This window comes from Camellia sinensis, chromosome 6 (genome assembly GCF_055761805.1).
Source record: "Camellia sinensis isolate YWXY chromosome 6, ASM5576180v1, whole genome shotgun sequence".
NCBI classification, from domain to species: domain Eukaryota; kingdom Viridiplantae; phylum Streptophyta; class Magnoliopsida; order Ericales; family Theaceae; genus Camellia; species Camellia sinensis.
The window spans coordinates 195,166,237-195,185,480 of NC_138966.1; the positions used below are offsets into that span (position 1 = coordinate 195,166,237).

Sequence of the window (19,244 nt, forward strand, 5' to 3'; positions counted from 1 at the left end):
ATCCTTTCTAGCTTGGTATTGCCCTTTCAAACATAAATCTAGTACCAAAATCCTATGTTGAGAGGCCAGACTCTCTCCAGGAATCACCTTACAATCACTACATTTTAGGTGGTTCACTTTTCTTACTAAAAAGCAATCTATTTACTCTTAACTGATCTGCTCTTAAAAGTTATCAAATGCTCCACCCTCTTCTTATACATAGTATTGGCCACTACCAGGTCAAAAGCCAACACAAAATCTAAGATACTCTCTCCAACCTCATTTCTATCACCAAAACCGTATCCACCATGCACCTTTTCGTAGCCCAGTTTATTTATGCCTACATGGACATTGAAATCTCCATCTATAACTAGGTTTTCTCCGATAGGTATCTCCTGTAAGATCTCATCTATTCCCTCCCAAAAATCCCTCTTAGTCTAATCATCTAATCCTACTTGATGGGCTTATGCACTAATAACATTCACTATATTCTCTCCAATAACTAGTTTAACTAACATAATCCTATCCACTTTCCTAATGACCGCCACTACATTTTCCACAAGACCCTTGGCAACTATAATTCCTACCACATTCCTGCGTCTATCCTTACTGAAAATCCTAAGTGATTCGTGATTAGATCAAGATTAAAATATTCCAAATCTCAATTATTCAAACACGCAATCTAAATCATGAAGCACTTACGAAAGTGATTTAGATTGTTGTTTTTCTGAATAACCAATAAATTGACACAAATGATTTTTATGTGAAAAAACCACAATTGAAGAACCTTCAATTGTAATCAAAAACCACGGGTGAAACGCCACTAATCAATCCACTACTGAAGAAAGAAAGATTACAAAGATAATACACAAATTACCCAACTCAGTCAATTTGTCTTCACACCTTCTGTAACTCTTTCACCAAGCCTTCATCTCGGAACTGATTAATCTAAAGTTGAATCCACAACTTCACTTGTCGAATCAACGACTACGTACAGAATCAAACGCTTTTGAAACTCTACGTTTGAATCTTCGGAATCCACCGAAGAATAACACTCTTGTATGTTTTCAATCAACCTCCTTGATATGTGCTTCTCAATTCATGAGTTTAATACTCATTCAATTTTATCAAGGAAAACTCACAAAAACTCTCTAGAAGAAAACCTTAGAAAACCTTAAAGTAGATCTGAAAAGTAATCCTAGTTTTAGAGTAAAACCACTTCTTATAGAAATCCTGGATTTTGAAGCTCGCTCGAGCGAGAACCTTAACTCGCGTGATTTCCATAAGTGCCTTCGCTCGAGCCACGAAACCTTCGCTCGAGCGAGAAATGAACTCTTTCAGGTTTTATGCAAACACAGTTCTTCGCTCGAGCCATCTAGTCTTCGCTCAAGCGCACATTCATCTCTTTCAGGTTTTAAGCTAGACGCAGTCCTTCGCTCGAGCGAGCAAGACAAAAACAGTAAGGAAATTACAACTCAATGACTTAAATTTTGTTCGTGGATTTGACAATACTAAGGGACCTAACAATCTCCCCCTTTGTCAATTCCCAGACAAAACTTTCTAATACAATTTCCTAAACATACGTGCTATCTAAACAAACCAACTTAATAAAAAAAACAATCTCAAAAAAAACTTGAACAAACATCTCAAACCAAAATTGAATTAACATCTTGAACTAACAACCCAAGCTTGTTGAAAACCTGTAATTGAAAACTAAAACCATAGAAGTGTTATCCAACATAAGACACCAAACCATCAAGAGCATCAAATATGACCAAACCATCAAGAGCATCAAATATATAATAAATTAGAAGCCTAATAAATCATATAATCCAATGCTATAGTATACCAAAACCATAAACAATCATGCCTGCAAAAAACAATCTGAGTATCTGAGTATCTAAATATCCCAAAACAAACATATATACATCATGACCCCAAAAATAACAATCTGAGTATCTAAATATCCCAAAACAAACATATATACATCATGACCCCAAAAATACTCCCCCTTTTTGGCCGAGAGTGACAAACAAACAGTCATATATACCTATAGAAATACTATCCAAGTAAAGAAACCAAGATTGTCCAAGAAAGTAAACCAAAACTGTCCAAGAGAAGAACAAACGACGGGCAAGAACTAAGACTCTGGTGGAGGTGCTGCTATATCTGGAGTAAGGAGAGAATCTGCGCAAGCATAGAACTCTGCTCCTCAAGGCGGCGGCCAAGGGAATCCATCCTGGCATCTAACTGATCAAGGCGACGAGTGACAGACTGCTCAAACATCTACAGCTGGCCACGAAATGAGCGAGGCCGTATCTCAGGTAGAACAAGGACACCAGCAGTGGCTGCCTCAAACTCCTCCTCTTATGCAAGGGGATCATCATCACCTGCACCTGAACTCCCAACTCCCGACACACTCCCCCTCACATGGGCTTGACTCTGAGAAACTGTGAGCTTGGTGATGGGTTTAACAAGATCGGCAAACTCATCATCCTCAAGAGATGGAACACCACGGGAAGAGAGAAAATGAGTAAGGAAACACCCATATAGAAGACCCAAAGATTTACGACCCTAAAAAATTGCAATCATTTTGGAAACGATCATGGCTGGAAGATCTATGGGTAGCCTGTGATCAATACAGTACAACACATAACCCTGATCCTGGGTAATGTGTGAAGAATGGGAGGTGACATGGAGATTAGCACACACAATGAGATTAAGGAGACGAAACCGAGGAATAAGCTCATTCTGTTGAATGAGTGCCCCGGCGATCCGAGTCCGGTCACAACCACACAGTTCAGATGCAACTTGATCAAAATCAATCCCAGAATGAGTAAGGAGAGGATACTAAAGTCCGGGACTTCGGAAAGATCAAGAAATAACCGAAAAACCTCACATGTGATGTCTATAGGTTGCCTCCTAACCCAAGTGCGAAAACAAGGAAGTTCTTTGCAAATCGAATGGATATTGCAATAAAATTCCCGGATTAGACTCAAATTTTGTGGCCCTAAAAAATGTAACACTTGATCACCACCTAGAGAATCGAATAAAGATCGAATGGTAAGAACCTCAAAAGCACTAGGAAGTACATTTCTTTCTAAATGGACTTTCCGAGTGGCAAATGACTCCTTAAACAACTTAGATTTTTCTTTAGACTCAAATTTGTCAGTATTGAAAGAAGGACGGGAAACCGTAGTTTTACGACGCTTGGAGCTTTCAGCCATGTCTAGACAACTCAAATAGAGCAAGACAACCACAGAACCCAGACAAACACAGAAAGAAAAAACAGTATCCCACAACACAAGAGACCAAATAAAAATAGACAACCCAAAATCCAAACCAAAGAACGCAGTGAAACACCATTAGTCCAAGAATGTTAGAAACATAAGCATAATAAATTAGCAGAAGATGGAGGTTATGAAGAAAACAAGTGAATCAGAGATTAACTGAAAAGCAATGAACTAAAACCATAAATTAAACACTAAAATATTAAACCACTAAGCAAACACATTAAACAACCCTCAGAAATTAAACCCCAAATGTTAAACCCTAGTAGAATGCAGAGTACAATATGCGAAATCATGAACCCTAGATGCAAGAGAGACTCAAAAACATGAGGAAGAAGCAAAAGCAACAATAATAAAATTGAGAGTAAAACAGAGCATATGCACATTCTCATGACAAACGAAGAAGAAAAAAAATAGGGAAAAATCTTACCAACCCTAGGAGAATGCACAAGAGGGAACGAAAAAGCCCCAAAATTAAGAGAGAAACCTCAGACGAGGCCAGCAATGGAGAGCACAAAAACCCTAGGAGAGAGAGAGAGAGAGAGAGAAACACGAAGAGGTGGGAAAAAATGAAGTGAAAAGACACAGTTTCAAAATTTGAACCTCGACAGGTTGCTCGAGCGAAGACTTTCTCGCTCGAGCGAGGTCAAAAATGCGCAAGAGTTCGCTCGAGCCAAAAACACACACTCTCAGGTCTAATGCAGGAGCAAAACCACGCTCAAGCGAGGACTCCGTCGCTCGAGCAAAGAAGAGAAAAAAAAAAAAACAAAACCAAAAAAAAACTTTTTTTTTTTTTTAAACAAAAAACCATGAGACTCAATATCATGAAGTGAGACCAGGAACACAAGTAGATGATCACATTTGGCCAAAATTGACACTAAGATGAAATAATCCGCACATCATGAATCCTGTAAACTTGCAGTTTTTTTTAAAAAATGACACTGGAAATCATGAGCAAAGCAGATAAAATATAATCAGTGATCATAAGCTACACACTACAAGAATAAACACATTTGCTGACCACTTTTGCCAACCAAAAATATTTTCGTCGCAAAAAAATGAAATTTGGCAACCAAAATAAAATTTGGTTGCTAAAATTTCAAACTATTACCGACTAAAAATATGTTATCGCAAATAAGTATCTTTTTGCGACCAAATTCTATTTTTTGTTGGCAAAAATATAGGCGGAAAATGAAAATTGGGCTGCAGCAGGTGCGATCTTTTACCGACTAATATGAGTTTGTCGCAGAAACCAAAACGACATCGTTTTGCTATGCAAGTTCCCAATCAGTCATTAGCCGACCAACATGTTTGTCGGGGATTCCACTCCTAATTCAAACACTCACATAAAACCAAATCCCCACCTCTTTTGGCAAAAATGTCGAATTCGATCAGATAAAAATTCGCGCCAATCACCTCACCTAACCATCAACCTTGCCGTCCGCCGTTATCGCCTCTCCACTGTCTGCGCCGCCGTCCGTCTTCGCTATTTCTAATTTTTCTTCACCATTTCTGATTCATCTAGGTATTTTTTCGAACTGATAATCGTGTCTCTGTTTATATCTCCACAGATCTGTGTCTCACTTTTGTCCCTTTGCATTCTCTTACTCCTCTTTCTTATACTCGTCTTCTTCTACAATGTGTCAGCCACCAGGGCCCTCACCATCGTGATTTTTCGGAGCATCTTCAACTCTCCCTAGCAACAATTGCAGATAAAAATCTGCTGTATCACTCTCACTCACTCAGTCTCTGCCTGTGTCTTCCTCTCACTGTCAATGTTTATGTTGATGTTTGCTGCTAGGATATGTGGAGAATACCATTTCACTCTGTTGTTTGTGAAGTCCCCCAATCTATTATTTGCCTTGGAATGTGTTGTTTCTTCTCTTTCTTTTAAGTATCCCTTTCTATATTGGCAAATATACGTAATGAGAATCAAATATATTTTTTTTTCTTTTATAAGTTATTTGTAAAATCGAAGCATCATTGGGGAACATTTTTAATATTATAGTTAAAACAAGCTATACTACTTGTCTTATGTTTCAAAAGTTCCACAGAGATTGAAGCGGATGATGAAAAACCACATGCAAAATAGGTCTATGATTAGTGCTAAGTTCTTATTTTCCTTTCCTCTTTCTTTTTGGGGTACATACCTTCTGTTTTGAGATTGGAATCAGTAGTAGTACATACCTTTTGTTTTGAAATGAAAAATATATATTAGGGCGACTTTATCTCTGCACACAGATATGGTATCTCTCTATTTCCCATCAACTTAGTATAACATTAGGTCATCCAGTTCTGGGATATATGGGGGTTTGTTGATCAAAGGATATCTTTGTATTGAGGATTAGAGTTACGCCAAAAGAGGGTGATGTCATTTTGAGTCTCTGTTCTTGGATAAGCAACTACACATGCTTTCTTGAATGTGTGAACCTGCTCATTATGTCCGAACATCATAATAGACCACATATGTAAGAAGCTACATTAATATGTGAACATAAATTAAATCTGGTGAAGGAAGATGATAAACCAGGGAAGATATTCAATTTAGACTTCAATAATGCCAGATCCATGTTTGTTAAAAATATACAACAACTATATTCAATGCCAAACATAATCTTTAACTAGTTTGCTTTGAAGATGAAGAACATCATCAAACAGTAAAGCAGCCCCAAAACTCATATATATAGAACATTTGAAAAGAAGCTTCTTTAACTCATTCATCTATACATCTAAAAATTGTACCCATCTCCCTTTCATTCCCTCTCTTTAATTTCCACTATCTCATCTCATTCCAACCATATTACAGAGAGAGAAATAAAAGATTTTCCAGATGAATATCAATCAGAAAGTGATTAAGAGGGAGATAAGTGTTTCCCAAAAACAAAAAAAACAAAAAAAATAAGAAAAAGTGCTTACTGTTCTAGCTTAGTAGTGCATCAAGAACTCTCATACCCCGTTGCAATGATAATGTTAAAGAAGCCTATTGGCTTCTCTAAGGCCACTAAAATAGGCTCCATGAGTAGTTGAATAATGGGTTCTATTCCATTTGCTTCACCTACAAACAGAATTTAGAGTAGAGGAGAGGCAACAGCCTCATAATTTCCATTTTTTGGCAATGGCATAGAAAAGAACCAACACTGAGCTTTCCATTAAAGCCTTTTGCTGCTATAAACTTACAATACTCAATCTCTTCATTGCTCAATCCTTCTTCACTCACCTTTCCTTGAGCAAAATTCAGTAGTTTGTTGAAAAAACTAGTTATTGAATCGACAAGTGATGGATTGAGCTCATGCCCACCTTCAGCAATAGTGAGTGGATCATGCAAAAACCCATCCATACACTCCAAATGCTGATTAGAGTCAAGTGAATGGATTTCTTGAGCAATTTTCTGAATTGGGCTACCTTTAATGCCGTGATTCCAAGTAGCACCCATCTCAATCCTATCACCACCAAACTCAGAAGTGTTGATTCTTCCACCAATTCTAGTCCCACCTTCTACTACGCAGAGCTGAAATGATTCGTTCGAGCCCTGTGATGTGGAGAGCTTGTTGGCAGCTGTGAGACCAGCCATTCCAGCCCCAATAATCACAATTCTTGGCTTCTTGGACACTATTGTTGCTACAACTTGTTAGTTTTTTAACTTCTCTTCTTTTCTTTTCTATTATTTTCTCAGTAGGACATAAGCAGAGGAATATATTAAGGACAGGGCTCTACTTTTCTTTTCGAAGCTATTAACACTCCAAATTCTAAACTATCAACACACACACACACACTGTGTGTGTGTGTGTGTGTGTGTGTGTGTGTGACACCTCTTGTCATATATATATATATAAACATAGCATTATAATACTAAATTATTTACAAAGGAGGGTAGAGCAAATGTTATTGATGCCAAGACCCAATAATAGGTTGATGATTCCTTTCACCAACCTCACATGGAAATCCAGTTAATGACAGCCTACCAACTCCAACCTTTGAATGTTTTCTGATTAGTCAATTAATGGATTTCGACCAAGTAATCATCAAACAGATGTAGCATTAAAATTGTTGCCACTTTAGGTACTATTACATGTTAAATTATTTATTTATTTATTTATTTTTAATTTCCTCTGGCCTTAGAATGAAATGGAATATTAATGTCCTAAAACGTTGTACCACAGTGGTAGGACAACACTGGTGAACAATATTGATGTGGAAAGTACTCTCTTCTTCCTGTCTTGTTAATCACATAGGATCCATCTTCAAGTGCACCATCAATTGGAAGCTCTTTTAAGTTGAGAATATGTATATTAGCCTCGCTAGCAAAAATACATGATGATTCTGTGTCTGTTCAATAACAGTAAATTATCTTGTCATACATTTTCCTTTAATATTATGACATACAGGTTGCTCGTTATCATACTAATTATAAGTACCCTATTGTCTTTAGTGTAATGGGCAGTGAATTGGCAATGGCATTATTAGTATTAGCAATTACATTTGAAAATGGTCATTTTTAGTCATTAGTTTGAAACTGATAACTATTGCTCTATTTGATCAACCCATCTATCTAGATGCCCTTTTTGAATTCCCCCCCCCCCTCCCCCAATAAATTTTATGTGCTAGAAGCTCGATTTAATGATATAATGTTTTGCTTGATGGACTCTCTACCATTTGAATGCTGCTGGATTTTTGACTTCTTTAGATGATTACTTGAAGTCTTATTACATACACAACTAAAAAAAAAAAAAAAAGGCCCAATTAGTACATGTTAAAACCTACCATCACCTACTCCACCTACTACACCTACCACCACCTACTACCACCTACTACACACCTACCACTACCACCTACTCCACTACATCTCCTATATAAGGAGCCCCTCACCATTTGTAATATATAAAAAAAATATCAATCAATAATACAATTCTCTCTATTTCTCTATACTTCAAATTTAACATGGTATCAGAGCAAGGTTAGCTCTTGGTGATCTTCACCTTCCGGCGGGCGGCAACCTTGCCTTCACCGCCCGCCGGACCTCTACACATACCTTCACTCCGCTGTCACAAATTCCATAACTGAACCGAAACTCCGCCTTCCTCCGCCTTCACTCACCAAGAACCAGTCGCAGATTTCTCTCTCTTCCGGTTCTACCTCCTAAAGAAAAATGGCCTCCCACATCGTTGGATATCCTCGCATGGGCCCCAAGAGAGAGCTCAAGTTTGCATTGGAATCCTTCTGGGATAAGAAGAGCAGTGCTGAGGATTTGAAAAAGGTCGCAGCCGATCTGAGGTCTTCCATCTGGAAGCAGATGGCCAGTGCTGGCATCAAGTATATTCCTAGCAACACATTCTCTTACTATGATCAGGTGCTTGATACAACCACGATGCTTGGCGCTGTTCCCCCTAGATATGGTTGGACAGGTGGTGAGATTGGGTTTGACACTTACTTCTCCATGGCTAGAGGAAATGCCTCTGTACCTGCTATGGAGATGACCAAGTGGTTCGACACCAACTACCATTTCATTGTCCCTGAGTTGGGACCTGAGATCAAGTTCTCATATGCTTCCCACAAGGCTGTTGATGAATATAAGGAGGCTAAGGCGCTTGGAGTAGATACCGTTCCAGTCCTTGTTGGCCCTGTGTCCTATTTGTTGCTCTCAAAACCTGCAAAGGGTGTCAAGAAATCATTTTCTCTTCTCTCCCTCTTAGACAAAATCCTTCCAATCTATAAGGAAGTTGTTGCCGAGCTAAAGGCCGCTGGTGCATCATGGATTCAGTTTGATGAGCCCACCCTTGTGAAGGATCTTGAATCTCACCAATTGCAAGCATTCACTGCTGCCTACTCTGAGCTAGAATCAGCTTTGTCAGGCCTGAATGTTATTGTCGAGACTTACTTTGCTGATGTTCCAGCTGAGGCATTTAAAACCCTCACCAGCCTGAAGTGTGTCACTGGTTTTGGTTTTGATCTGGTTCGCGGAGCACAAACTCTTGATTTGATTACAAGTGGATTCCCGTCAGGAAAATACCTCTTTGCTGGAGTGGTTGATGGAAGAAACATATGGGCCAATGATCTTGCTGCATCTCTCAGCCTACTGCAGACTCTTGAGGGCATTGTGGGTAAAGACAAGCTTGTTGTTTCCACCTCTTGCTCACCATTCCACATTTTTGAAGTGAATAGTGCTGGTGGGCCCTACCACTAGCCAAAGCAATTTATAATCCTGATTTCTCTCTTCTTTCCACCGAATTCCACTCAATTTGTCTCCACTCCTGTTTGCATTTTTCTCTTTTTTCTTTCTTTTGCCTTTTCTTATCATGACATCCACATGAGTTTGTCCCTCTCCTTCCTCCGTTTGCTTTCAAAATTTTTTTTTTTTTTCCTTTATTTATTTTATTTTATCCAAAAAAAAAAAAAAAAAAAAACCTTCTATTCATTCAATCTCATTTTTCTGCTCAGTCTTGTACCTTCAAGCCATTTAGATTTGCACAATACACTCATTTTATTTCTATCGGGACTTCGCCCTGAACACCATTCTACACCAAAAAAAAAAAAAAACAGTGGGATTTTTCTTCTCTACTCTGCCGCAGGTCTCTTCTTCTTGCCTCCGTCCTGCGCGGCCCTTGACGGTGTTGCCTCCGTGTTTCCCACGCCACCGAGCACGTTCACTCCCCGCTGCTCCTCCACTGCAGCATATGCCGGATCTCCAAATCGGAACATCACGGTGGCCTTCCGCTTCAGCTCCTTGTTTTCCGCCTTTAGCACACTTATCTCTGCTCGCGCATCCTTATACATGCGCTGGAGCAGAGCCAGTTAGGCATTTAACTGCTGCAGCTCATTTGTCCTGCTCTGCAGCCGGTGCGACAAGTTTGTGACCGCAGTCATGGTTTCCACACATGACTTCAAAGTATACTGATTGGCCTCAATATCAGTTTGCACCGCCATTTTTTGCTCCACCGACCGCATCGGAAAGTTCAACGGAGCAAAACCAGAGGTGTTTTGTTGAGGTTCACGGGCCACCACACCAGTTATCTCTCTTGTTGACTCGTTGAGGTCGGGAAAGAGAGTAAGTAGACCACGGGATGAAGAGGCCATATTCTGGGTAGCTGAACGGGAAGAAGAGGCCATGTTTTTTGGGTTGCTGAGTGTTTCAGTGAAATAGCAATTTCAGACTGATAATGTTCGGAAGGGTTGGTTACAGAGTATCTTTCTCAGCAAAACGAAGAATTTTTCAGAGGTTTCTCTCAGTTTTTCTGTCTCAGCTTCTGCCTCAGCCTCAGCCTCCGTCTTGGTTAAATAGCTGAGGCAGCCACGCGTATCGCGCGCCACTTGACGCCAGATGACAAACGGACGCGCCAGCCAAGGCACTCAAGTGCCTCGCCATCATGTCCGGCACACCTTTTTATGGACTGGGCATGCCTTTTGATGGCACGTCTTTTGACAGATTGGGCACGCCTTTTGAGGGTGCGACTTTTTAAGGGTCCGACAAGACTCTGTAAACTGTCCCGACATTGATTCCGGTTAGCTCCTTCATGGGTCCGACAAGACTCTGTAAACTGTCCCGACATTGATTCTGGTTAGCTCCTTCATGGGTCCGACAAGACTCTGTAAACTGTCCCGACATTGATTCCGGTTAGTTTCTACAAGGGTCCAGCAAGACTCCGTAAACTGTCACAACAACTGTCACAACATTGTCTGCTACAACGGTCCGACATGACCCCATAAACTGTCTTCTACATCGGTCCAACACGAGCCAGTGTCTTCTACATCGGTCTGCCATAACCATACAGTCTTCTACAACGATCTGACACGACCATACAGTGTCTCCTATCCATTTTTTATTTTTCAGATTATTTTCTTGTTTTGTTACTCTCTCCAAACTCAAGTTGGTTAGTTCCTATCCCCCTTGAGTTTGCGGGGGGCTGTTAAAACCTACCATCACCTACTACACCTACCACCACCTACTACACACCTACCACTACCACCTACTCCACTACATCTCCTATATAAGGAGCCCCTCACCATTTGTAATATAAAAAAAAATATCAATCAATAATACAATTCTCTCTATTTCTCTATACTTCAAATTTAACAGTACACTTTAATGTGTCTTTAAATAACCATAATTTAGATATTTAGGAGAAATTGTAGGATAATCCAAAAAACTAGGAAACTAATATAACGTTATAAACGTATTCCTAAAAAAATGCAAATATCAAATAAAATAAATTAAATAAATCAAATACAATTTTAAAATTACAAAATAACAGTCCAAAGGGATATGAAGCTTGTTCCTCACAAAATTGTGAACAAAGATAGAAAGCCTTGTATCGAAGTTAAGATTAAGGATGCAAAGCCCAAGGTATTTAGCCCTGAGAAGGTCAGTGCTATGATTCTAATTAAGATAAAGGAGACTGTGAGGCATTCCTTGGGAAGAAAATCAATTAAGGATGCTGTTGTCACAGTTGTTGGTGAGTAGAACTCTTCTAAATTACAACTATTATTCTCCACTCTTCCAAGGATGCTGTGGTACTCCCTTTTACTTTTTTTTGCAACCTACAGCCTACTTTAATGACGCCCAAAGGCAAGCTACCAAGGATACTGGTATTATTGCTGGTCTGCTAGAATTTTAAATGAACCATCTGCTGCAACTATTGCCTATGGATTCGACAGTAAAGGTGGTGAGAAGAACATCCTTGTGTTCGACCTTGGTGGTGGCACATAAAAAGTTAGACAATTTTTTTTTTTAGCACAACAAAGCTATTGCAAATCTCAAACTGTCATGATGATACATTTGATGGACTATATAATCAAATAGCACCAACCACGGATCCACTAGTAACAGAAGGGTTTAGAGTGTCTAGTCGATTTGTTGCCATCAGAACTTTGATGTTCCCTCGAGCATCAAATCCATCAAGCTGTTTCACAATTTCAAGCATAGTGCGCTGAACCTCATTGTCTCCACCTGCACCATCATCAAAACGTGCACCTCCTATGGCACCTAGTTCATCAAAAAACATGATACAAGCTTTTTTGGAACATGCCATCTGAAATAGTTCACGAACCAGACAGGCACCCTCCCCAACATATTTCTTAACAAGTTCATTTCCAATAACACGGATGAAACACGCATCAGTTCTATTAGCCACAGCTCTAGCTAAAAGTGTCTTACCGGTACCAGGTGGACCATAGCATAGAACACCCTTAGGAGGGTCGATTCCGAGGTTCACAAACTTTTCAGGATCATTCCTTTGAAGTAACTACATAAGGAGAAACAAATAAACCATAAACAAAGAAAAAGAAAAAAAAAGAAACGAAAAAACAGAGAAAACCATAAATAAGAGGAAGATTGTTTTCAACATTGTAGTAGTCTTCTATGTCTGTCTGTGCTTGTCAAGCTTGATTGTGTTTGCCATGACCATATATGAACCTTGCACTTTTCTCTGTGTAAACATGAGTCTCATTGTCCAATCTGTTAATACCCATTTCAAATTTGTAATTAGCAGCTTATACTCTGAAATTGATAATTTAATTACCTACAAATGAGTTAGAAATTTTGATTTGAACTTACGATTCTCTGAAATTGATAATTTAATTACCCATTTCAAATATTTTCATTAAAAACAAACCTAACATTATTTCTCTTTTTCTTTGGTATAGATGGATAATGGATGATCTCGTGCACGAAGCTAAATTGTACAAGACTACTTGGTAGTATAAGCATTTTTGGGAGGATTAAATATTTTTGGATAGATGTGTATGGATAACAAATATTAGTAGTTTTATTTGTTGATAACTGCGCATGGATAACAAATAGTTATGTTTCAAATTGTTATGCTAGATGGATGTGACTTGTGAATGAAAACTTAGAATAGTTGTATTGTGTCGAATGTTAATGAATTATGTATTGTGTCAAATGTTAATGATTCAATTGATTTGAATGATGCTTTAAAATTATAGGTTTATTATGGATTGAAAGAATTATTAGGAATTACAGGTGTATTGTTTTCTTGCTTTTGGCGACCAATTTATTAGTCGCGACAAATAAATAATTTTTTTTCTCAAAAAAGGACAAATGTCGACCAAGAGTTTTGGTAGCAAAAAATATATCTATTGCCGACCAAAACAACTCTTGGTCGTGGAATCTCACTTTTGCCGACCAAAAGTTTTGGTCGCGAAAAGTAACAAATGGTGACCAAATTTTTTGGTCGTAGAGACTATTATTTAGCAACAAAGCAGTTTTGGTCGTGGAATGTAATTTTTGCCGACCAATTTTGTTGGTCGTTGAAAGTAATTTTTGCCGACCAAATTAGCGACTAACATGTATGGTCGTTGAATGTAATTTTTGTCGACCAAAGTCTTTTCGCGACTAAATAGGTTAGTCGCGATAATTATATGTTTAGTGACCAACAATTTAGTCGCCAAATAGAACGTCTTGCCGACTAAAAATCTTTTTAGTCACTAATTACTTTCCGCGACCCTCAATTGCCGACCAAATTGGCGACCAAAAAAATTGGTCGGGAATATGTTTTGCCGACCAAAAATTAGACTTTTGCCGACCAAATCTTTAGTCGGCAAATGTGTTTATTCTTGTAGTGACATGAGAATGTACAACTCAAAATCCAACATGAGATCTCACAAAATAAAGTGTGTGTGTCCAATCCATGAGAGTCCACTGAGCTAAAGTTAATCCTCGTAGTGATCGGATGGCTGGACCTCCGGCAAGAGTAACTGAACATCACAGAGAAAAGTCAAACCACTAGGAATCACGGGGTATTTGTTGAGTAAATGCGGAGGCTCCCCCCAATCAATGAGTCCCCCCCTTTTTTTTTCAAACTTTTTCTTTCTTGTGGGCACTCACTGGTGGCATTCACGCTCAAGAGTATGGAAACCAAACCAGAGAAGAATGAAATCATAAAGGATGGCCTGGTTAGTGCCTTTGAGGTAGCCTTTTCCTAATGCCCGAACTCCAATGAACTGAGGGAGAAACCATGGAAGTGAAAAATGATGGTAGATGGTTAAGAGACTCAACATCACCCATGATATACTAGTATCAGTTAATTCCACTGTAAAAGTACAAGAAACACTGTTAGTGGTCCATAGAGAATTTTGATCACTTGTGCGGAAACCCCTGCAACAATTTATCTCAAGGATGTGTACAGAATAAGATCATGAGGTTAATGAGCATGGGCATTCAAAATGAGCTATGAACAAAGAACAATGAGATGTTGTAAGCAGCATGAGTAGTGTGTATATAAAGATGTATGCAAGTAAAACAAAAATCAATGACATTCAGATTATAGCATCCAGGCACACATAAAGCCAAATACTCACACCCACTCAAGGAACAAGTAACACTCTAGTGATCGAGCATGACACCCAAGGTCTTTCTAAGGAACTCAAACCGAAGAAGATCAATGGGTTTTGTAAAAATATCAGCCTTTTGATGCTCAGTGGGTACATGTTCAAGAACAACAAGGCCCTCTTCCACTAACTCTCGAATAAAATGATGACGAATGTCAATATGTTTGGTGCGAGGGTGTTGGACAGGATTTTTTGAAATGTTTATGGCACTTGTGTTATCACAGAAAAGTGTGAGAGTGTTCTGTTCTATCCCATAGTCATGAAGCATTTGCTTCATCCATAGTATTTGTGCACAACAACTCCCTGCAGCAATGTACTTAGCCTCAGCAGTTGAGAGAGAGATGGCATTTTGCTTTTTACTATGCCAGGAGACCAAATTATTCCCAAGGTAAAAACAACCCCCAAATGTACTCTTCCTATCATCAGCACACCCTGCCCAATAGGCATCAGAAAAACCAGTAATTTCAGCTGCAGAATCAATAAATACCAAACCCCATACCCCAATGTTCCATTAACATATTTGATGATGCGTTTGACTGCAAGAAGGTTAGACTTTTTAGGACTGGCTTGGTAACGGGCACAAACACCGACACTAAAGGAAATATCAGGACGACTGGCTATGAGATACAGAAGACTTCCTATCATACTCCTATAAAGGGTAGGATCTACATCAATGCCAGAGGAGTCTTTGGAGAGGTGAAGACTGGTGCTCATGGGAGTGCGTGCATGTTTGGCTGACTCAAGACCAAACTTTGACACAAGATTTTTAGCATACTTAGTCTGAGAAACAAACATACCCGAAGGAGACTGTTTAATTTGAAGACCCAAGAAATAAGACAACTCTCCAATTATGCTCATCTCAAACTCATGTGTCATGCAATCCGAAAAATGTTTCACAAGATGATCAGCAGTGGATCCAAACACAATATCATCAACATAAATCTGAGCAACAAGAATATGAGACATTTGTTTCACAAATAGAGTCTTATCCACACTACCCCTTTGAAAGTCATTATTAAGAAGAAATGTAGTAAGTTTATCATACCAAGCCCGAGGGGCTTGTTTCAACACATACAAAGCCTTGTCTAACTTGTAGACATGATTTGGACATTTAGGGTCCTCAAGGCCTTTTGGTTGCTCAACATATGCCTCTTCTTCAGAGTACCCATTCAGAAAGACACTTTTCACATCCATTTGAAACCAAGATAACAAGCAACACCAAGTCAAATACGAATAGATTCGAGATGTGCAACTGGGGCAAACGTCTTATCATAGTCAACACCTTCTACTTGAGTATAACCTTGAGCAACCAACCTAGCTTTATTTCTAACCACAATACCATTCTCATCAGATTTATTTTTAAAGATCCACTTGGTACCTATCACATTCATGTCTCTAGGTCTGGGAACTAGAGTCCAAACATTGTTACGTTCAAATTGACCTAATTCTTTATGCATAGCATTGACCCAACTATCATCTAGCAAGGCCTCTTTGAAAATTAATGAAACATAACACATATGTGATACCTCATCCCGAATCTGTCTTCGGGTTTTCATTCGATCAAATACACTTCCAATCATCTGTTGAGCTGGATGATTCAGTTTCACCCTTGCTGATGGTTTGAACACAGGACTTGCGATGACAGAAGCATCAGGAGTGATGTTTCTTTGTGCACTCTTTGGACTTTGACTTACCTGAGAGGATGGTGCCATCTCAACTTCTTGTGCTTGGACCTCAGCTTCTCTTTGACTTTGTGGTTCAGTATCCAAGATTGGAGACTCACCATTGTCATCCTCATTTGTTGCTGGAGTAGGGGAACCTATATCATCTATAACCACATTGATAGATTCCATTAAAGAAGAAATTCCCAAGTTATAGACTCGAAAAGCCCTACTAGTGGTTGAATACCCTAGAAAAATACCTTCATTACTTCGGGAGTCAAATTTTCCCAAAGGCTCTCTATCTTTGAAAATGTAACACTTGCTCCCAAAAGTTTTGAAGTATTTTACATTAGGTTTCAATCCCTTCCACAATTCATATGAAGTTTGTAAAGTGCCGGGCCTTAAATACACGCGATTTATGACATAAACAACAATATTTAGGGCTTCAGCCCAAAACTTTGGAGGAAGTTTCTTACTAAGGAGCATGACCCTAGCCATTTCTTGAACAACTTTGTTCTTCCTGTCAACCACTCCATTTTGTTGTGGAGTAATAGGTGCAAAAAATTCATGCTTAATTCCATATATATCACAAAAATTCGAAAATGAACTGTTTTCAAATTCACGACTATGATCAGTTCAGATTCTTATGATACGCCCAATGGAAACACCCTGTTCATTTTGAATTTTAAGGACTAAGTCCTGTAAAGCATCAAACGTATCAGATTTTTTTCCTTAAAAAATTTACCCATGAAAATCGAGTAAAATCATCAACAGTTAAAAAAATATATCTTTTACCTCCAATGCTTTCAGTGCGAGTAGGACCCATTAAATCCATGTGAACCAATTCAAGAGGACGATTGGTTGTAAAGCTGTTCACCTTTTTATGAGGGGCACGGGCCTGCTTTCCAAGTTAACATGGTCCACACACATGGTTCAGATTCTTACCCAGTTTAGGTACTCCTCTCACAAGCTCTTTGTTGACTATCTTAGTTAGGTCTTTGAAATTCATATGACCTAATCTTTGATGCCACAAGTCAATGTTACTTATGATGGCAGAGTGACAAGTGAGATCATTAGTAGTAACAATCTCATAGCAGTTATCAGATGTGCGAATCCCATGCAAGACAGTATTTCCTTTTTTATCCAAAATTTCACATTTATTTTTTGAAAACAATACTTCATGGTGGGAATCACACATTTGACTAATGCTCAAAAGATTTTCTTTGAGACCATCAACAAGAAGAGCATTTTCGAGCTTGGAAAGACCAGCAACACTTATAGAGCCCTTACCAATGACTCTAGAAGTGTCGTCATCTCCAAATGTAACAATTCCTCGTTCATATTTTTCAGGGAGGTGAAGTAGGATTTGTTACCGGACATGTGACGAGAGCACCCACTATCAAGATACCACATGTGTGAGTCACGTGCTTTTAGGGCGGTGTGAACAACTAAACAAGTCAAATCATCGTTTCTCACCCAAATCTTTTTGGTCTTGGTAAATGTCTTGGCGTTGTGAGCACCCTCATGAATCTTGGTATTCCGCCTAGATATGTAAGGTTGTCTCCTAACCCAAAAAGTATTCGAATTTCTACCCTTTTGAGACGCCTTACCAAACAATTCATAGCAATAAGGACGAATATGGCCATATCTACCACAGTGATGACAAATAAAAACAGGTTTTACCTCCCTTTTGTTGATCTTATCCCCTTTAAGTAGATGAAGAGAGGGATCACCCTGGTCTACCTTCAGCTTTCCCTTTGCTTGAGTCTTCGGGTCATGTGAAGAAGAGGCCTGTCCCTTGTGAGCTGTCGCACCATAGCCTAGCCCACTTTTGTCACACCTCATTTGTTGAGACCCGAGGATGTCTTCTAAAGATTTGAAACCTTTGTTCCACATGGCAATAGTGGCTCTAGCAATACGGAGTTCTTTATCTTTCTGACAAACTATCTCTTCCAATGTAGCTTGTGACATCTCAAGGCTTTCAAGCTTTTCTTCATATGTGGAATACACCTTCAGAAGTTCATTCCTTTCAGTTTCACAGGATAGAAGTTTTCCACATAAGTCTTGCCTGTCACTTGAGATCTTGATGATATTCTGTTTTGCTACTACAAGTTCTCCTTTCAGCTTGACATTCTCACTTTCACATGCTTTGAGTTTGAGAGAGAGTTTGTCATTGATTTTGGACAAATTTAGAGATTCTTCGTAAAGCTTTTCGTAAGCTTGTTGCAGTTCATCACCATTAATTTCATCATTGTCTTCTGATGTTTCATCATCCTCTTTTTGCTCTTCATTCTCCTTGACCTCATCCAATCTAGCAACTAAGGCAGGAAAGTTGCTGGATGGTGGTGAAGGTGAATCTCCTCTTTCATGAAATTGGCTCAGAATTTCCCATGCATCTTTAGCCTTTGTGCAGTGAGCAACCCATTGCTTTTCTTCAACAAAAATTGCTCCACGAATAGTAATCAGGGCTCTCTAATTGCTCGGATTGTCAGCATTTTTTGTATCTTCTTCAATGGCTTGCCAGCCTTCTGGATCAAAAGCTCTCAGAAAAGCCCTCATTCTGATCTTTCAATACAGGTAGTTACTCCCATCAAAAGTGGGAGCATGATGCAAGTTCTGACCACGAGCTAATTCCGCTGGCTTTGGAAGAAGTTGAGTGAAAATGGACCAAAATGCCAGTTAATTTAATCATTGCCATCGTTATTATCTTTTTCCAGTAGATATTTAGCATTAAAATTTGAGCGAAGAAGATGATGATGATGCTTGGAGTGCTGAATATTGTAGAAGAGTGGGAGAATATGAAGTCTTCAAAAGAATCCCGGCATGCTTTTGGATTTTCTTCTAAGGAACAATGCTGCTGATTGCAGTCCATTTTCCTGATAATTCTATGATGGAAGACTATTTGAAAACCATTCACCCTCATGTCTTCTTTAATTGGTAATCAACAAGTGCAGTGTGGAGAGAGAGAGAGAGT

The 19,244-nt window shown here is 39.0% G+C and overlaps 2 pseudogenes across 1 annotated transcript; one reads left to right on the forward strand and one right to left on the reverse strand.

The window, feature by feature from the left end:
- Positions 1-8,339: 8,339 nt before the first annotated feature.
- LOC145793146 (5-methyltetrahydropteroyltriglutamate--homocysteine methyltransferase pseudogene) lies at positions 8,340-9,465 on the forward strand (annotated as a pseudogene). Its single transcript, XR_014333765.1, has one exon. The product of XR_014333765.1 is annotated as a 5-methyltetrahydropteroyltriglutamate--homocysteine methyltransferase pseudogene (transcript).
- Positions 9,466-12,055: 2,590 nt separating this feature from the next.
- Positions 12,056-16,321, reverse strand: LOC145793962 (26S proteasome regulatory subunit 7 pseudogene; annotated as a pseudogene).
- Positions 16,322-19,244: the final 2,923 nt, after the last annotated feature.